Source organism: Triticum dicoccoides, chromosome 1A, assembly GCF_002162155.2.
Source record: "Triticum dicoccoides isolate Atlit2015 ecotype Zavitan chromosome 1A, WEW_v2.0, whole genome shotgun sequence".
Taxonomy (NCBI): domain Eukaryota; kingdom Viridiplantae; phylum Streptophyta; class Magnoliopsida; order Poales; family Poaceae; genus Triticum; species Triticum dicoccoides.
Window position 1 is genome coordinate 143,214,209 of NC_041380.1, and position 5,522 is coordinate 143,219,730.

Here is a 5,522-nt window from a genome sequence, read left to right on the forward strand (position 1 = left end):
ATGTGGCACTTCAATGGAGAAGACGATGCCACCCGCTGTGGCTGTAAAGGTCCGGACTCCACCGCCGCTCTAGGGAAAGTACTGTCCGATTTATACAAAGGAGAGGAAGAGGAGTTCATCCGTATTAAGCCACGGGATGAATTCTCCATGTACAAACCCCAAACTGGGTGAGCTGCTACCTTTTACTCCAGATCTTCCCGCATTCTTCATTATAAGTATTTACCTTGCTATTTCATAGCAGGAACTGCAAAAATCTATGAGGGAGGTCCATGGCCCGTCTCCACAACCAGAGGACCCTGACCGGGCCCTCGACCCCGGACTCGAAGAAGATCCGGACATATTCGTGGAACTCATCGACATGACATTCTATCAGTTGGGCTGCGATGGTTCCTTGGTGGCTATCATAGCCGATTATCTGGGCCTGCTCCCGGCATCGCATGTAAGTAAAACCGGAGTCCCAACTTCCGATAAGGATCCCTTTTTTGCACTTCGCCCATCACACACATATGGTGTCCTACAGGGAAGGCCCTCGGGATGCCACGCTGAACCCGCAGTGACTCACTAGCAAGGGGCACCGAAACCGGATAGGCTTAAAAGGAAGGCGGTCAGGACTGAGACGCCGTCGCAGTGGTATGAAAAAACCCTGCTCCGTGGTTTGTCGTCTTTAAAATATAATAACATCCATGGTTCCTGGCAGAAAAAACGCTCGCCGGACCGTGCCCGGAGAGCCTGCCGGCCATGCCTCCACCAGCCGGACTCAAGAGCCGGACTTAGGAGCAGATGCCAACGTGGGGACAACACCGGATGTTCCTCCTATAGAGGATGCGGATAGGATGTCCGCTACGAACTCCGAGGTAGAGAGTGCCATGAATCACAGACGCCGCTAGGCCGTACTCCGCGACCCGGGTTTCTCTGAAGAGGCGTTCGATGCCTTCAACTCAGGATACGTGTACAGCCGAGCTGCTCAAAATGGTCTTGCCAGATCCATGGACCAGTATGTAAAGGATATACGGGTAAGAAAATCTGATAATTATATATATCAGTAGCCCCTGAGACTTGAAATAGTTGACACAACTGAATTAAGGATCATTATTTGTGCAAGCTCTTACGGAGAAGAATACCCAGTTGTCTCAAGAGCTGGAGGAGTGCAAAGCCCAGCTGCGGGCCGCAGTTGCCGCAATGAAGGAGTCCACGAAGGCCCCATCTGGTAACACTTGCTTCTATCGAAAAGAAGGGTATGTACCTGTTAGTATTCGGCATGTATGCAAATCTAACAATAGATTCTGCAGATGACCCCGGAGTGAATCCGGAGGTCGTGCGAGGGGATGAGCAACATGCTTAACGACAGCTAGAGGCTGGCAACCGTGTGGTGACGCGGGTTAGGCAGGAGAAAAATGATCTCCAAGATGCCAATACCCAGCTGGGCGTTGAACTGAAAGAAGTTCGGGCCCAGCTAGCTGACTTCATAAAGGAGAATAAGAGGCTTCGACGCGGCGTTTTTAGTAAGTGCTTGAACGAACTTTTATAGAGTTCGGCAAAGAAACCGGCTAACAGAGTTATATCTGTAGGTATGCTGACGGGTCATCCCGCAGAGGATATGCCCGGGTCTGCGGGTGATCTTCTGCCAGAGCTCTCACAGTTGCACGAACAAGTTCGGCAGGTGATGCAGGGCATTGCCCAAGCCTTTTGGCCATCCGCCTCCCAGCCAGGAGGCATGGGGGAGCTTGTAGATATTCTCAAGGGAGCGCGACGGCGCTTCCGATTGTGGAATATATCAGCCTGCTGACAAGGTGCAAGGGAAGCCTGGGCCATGGTGAAGATGCGATATACCAAGGCTGACCCGAACCACATGGCCGAGGTCGGCCCTATGGGGTCTGATGGTAAAGAGATCCCCGTCAATTTGGTGTATGACTAGGTGAAATTAGCCGCAAAGTATTCCCAACAGGATTGTAGGCTAGACAGCCTGTTGGATGGTATAGAAGAAGAATTTAGTCAGTCTAAGTGACTGTGTACTTCAAGTGACATATATTGTCCCTAGCCGGATTGTAAATCATTTGTCATGGCGGACCTTTTCGCTTCGACCTCCGGACCCGACAGTCCGGAGTGTATCCGAATACCTGCCCAGTTATATAAAACTGGGGTATGCATGGAAACCAGGCGTAGGGGTCATAAGTGCTTGAACAGACAAGTACCCAACTAGCTATGTTATATTACATGGATAGTAAGAAACATCTTCCAGGGAGAATAGTTCCGTTAAGGGTTCCTTTCCCTGGGTACGCATGCATTAATGTGCATGTCCGAACTACGAGAAGAGATGCAAGATATAAACATCTGGGGGCATGTATTGCAATAATTTAAAGTCATCTTTTGTTCACGGACCGAATATTCCCTTAAGAACGCTAGCTTTCGGCTTCACCCAGTCTGAGGTACACATCCGGCTGACCCAGCAGTAACAATCACAGAGGTGCTCCCCTTATGCCCTAGCCGAATTAACGAGAACGTAGGGCATAAACACAAGAGCCAGGCAACCTAGCTTGGCCAAAACTTAAGTCATATCGATGCATATAATGGCGACGAAAAGGTACATGTGGAAAAGTAACACATGTGCGGGGGCAGAGAGCCCGGAACATAGTTATATTAAGCTTCTGTATAAGAAGCCCCCAGGTATAATGAGCACGCCTAGCGTGTCAAGATTGTGTAATCAAGACACATTTTAACATTTTAAGGCCGTGAAGAAAAAGGGAAGAAAGAAAGAAAGAAAAGACAGATAACAGATATAAAAATTGATGGAGGTAGGGAGACGAACACAGAGTCCGGCACTAGGCATAGAACCTTCGCAGTTTGGCTGGGTTCCATGGGTTTGGCTCGAGTCGATTATCCGATGCATCCCGCAGATGGTACGCTCCACCGGTCAGAACTTTATCAATAACGAAGGGACCTTCCCATTTGGGCTTGAGCTTGTCCTTTTTCTTCTCCGGTAGGTGCAGAACGAGTTCGCCAACGTTATAAGTTTTGGCCCGTACTTCTCTGCTTTGATACCGCCGAGCCTGTTGCTGATAGAATGCGGAGCGGACTTTTGCCATGTCACGCTCCTCCTCCAGGGCGTCCAAACTTTCCTGCCGATCAAGCTCGGCTTCTTTCCCTTCGTACATGCGCACTCGAGGTGAGGCATGAATGATGCCGCAGGGCAGTACCGCCTTTGCGTCGTACACCATAAAGAACGGTGTGTATCTGGTAGTGCGATTCGGTGTGGTTTGCAGCCCCCATAGTACGGAGTCAAGCTCCTCCACCCAGTGCGTGTCTGATTCCTTCAAGGATCGCACTAATCTGGGTTTAATGCCGCTCATGATAAGACCATTTGCTCGCTCAACTTGACCGTTAGTTTGCGGGTGATAGGCAGAGGCATAATCGAGCTTAATGCCCATTTTGCTGCACCAAGTTTTTACATTGTCGTCTGTAAAGTTCGGGCTGTTATCAGTGATGATGCCGTGGGGGACACCGTAACAGTGTACAACCCCGGATATGAAGTCTATCACTAGTCCGGACTCGACCGTTTTAACTGGTTTGGCTTCTATCCATTTGGTGGATTTATCCACCATGACCAATAGGTATTTTTTCTTATGGCTTCCCCCTTTAACGGGTCCTACCATATCAAGCCCCCAGACCGCAAAGGGCCAATGATGGGGATTGTTTGGAGGGCGGTAGGTGGCATATGGCTTTGGTTTGCAAAATGCTGGCAACCGACGCATCGTTGAACGACATCATGTGAGTCTGCTCGGGCCATCGGCCAGAAAAAACCTGTACGAAAGGCCTTTCTTACAAGGGCCCGAGCTGCGGCGTGGTGGCCGCCGTGTCCAGCATGAATTTCTGCCAAAAGTTATCGTCCTTCCTCTTCGGAGATGCACCTTTGAAGTACTCTGGTAACATTTTTCTTATAAAGCTCTCCCTCGTGGACCTTGTAGGATTTAGACCGCTGCACAATGCAACGTGCCTCGTTTGGGTCATGAGGGAGTTCTTGCCTAGTTAGGTAAGCCAAGAAGGGTTCTGTCCACGGGGCGATGACAACCATAATCATGTGGGCCGAAGGCGTTATTTCGGTGGCAGAGCCTCCGATTATGTCAGAGTGTTCGGTATCTGGCGTTGTGGTCGGGTCCGGACTGTTGTTGCCGGTCTCTCCTTCCCATACCACGGATTGCTTAAACAGCCTTTCCAAGAAGACATTAGGTGGGACAGGGTCGCTCTTAGCCCCGATGCGGGCGAGGATATCCGCCACTTGATTGTTTTCCCGGACCACATGGTGGAATTCAAGCCCCTCGAACCGAGCTGACATTTTGAGGACGGCGTTGCGGTAAGCCGCCATTTTTGGGTCCTTGGCGTCAAAGTCCCCATTTATTTGAGATATTGCGAGGTTCGAGTCCCCCCACACCTCTAGGCATTGAATGCCCATGGAGACTGCCATCCGGAGACCATGCAACAGGGCCTCATATTCTGCTGCATTGTTGGAGTCTGTGTATAATATTTGGAGTACATATTGGACTATATCTCCCATGGGAGATGTCAGGACGACGCCTGCCCCCAGACCAGCCAGCATCTTAGAGCCGTCGAAGTGCATGATCCAATTGGAGTACGCGTCGTACTCTTTAGGGAGTTCGACTTCCGTCCATTCGACGACGAAATCAGCCACTACTTGCGACTTAATGGCTCGCCGTGGTTTATATGTTATGTCGATCGGGAGGAGCTCGATAGCTAGCAATCCGGCCTGTGGCATCGTGGTTATTTATTATTTCGTTGAGTGGTAGTTCGAAGGCCACCGTAATTAAACACTCTTGAAAGTAGTGTCGTAGTTTCCGGGATGCCATGAAGACCGCGCATGCTATCTTTTGATAATGTGCGTACTGTGATTTGCATGGAGTGAGGACGGTGGATACGTAGTATACCGGCTTTTGAAGCGAGAACTTATGTCCGTTCGTCTCTCGTTTGACGACGAGCACTGCGCTTACAACTTGGTGTGTTCCCGCTATATATAACAGCATTGGTTCGCCAACATTTGGCGCGGCCAAGATTGGGTTTGCGGCCAATACGGATTTTATTTCTTCCAATCCGGCTGTGGCCGCATCCGTCCACTCGAAGTGTTCGGTGCGTCACAGAAGGAGATAAAGAGGTAGTGCCTTTTCTCCTAATCGGGAGATAAAGTGGCTTAAGGCAGCCACGCATCTAGTTAACTTCTGGATTTGCTTGAGGTCTGTTGGGGTAGCCAACTGTGACAAAGCTCGGAGTTTAGCCGGATTTGCTTAAATTCCTCTATTGGAGACGATGAAGCCCAAGAGTTTTCCGGTGGGCACGCCGAAAACGCATTTTTCCAGATTGAGCTTGATGTCATATGTTCGGAGATTGTCGAACGTGAGCCTCAATTCGTCAATTAAAGATTCGACGTGTCTGGTTTTAATGACAACGTCGTCTACGTATGCCTCCACTTTTTTTGCCGATTTGTGTTTCCAAGCATGTATGAATCATGCGTTGAT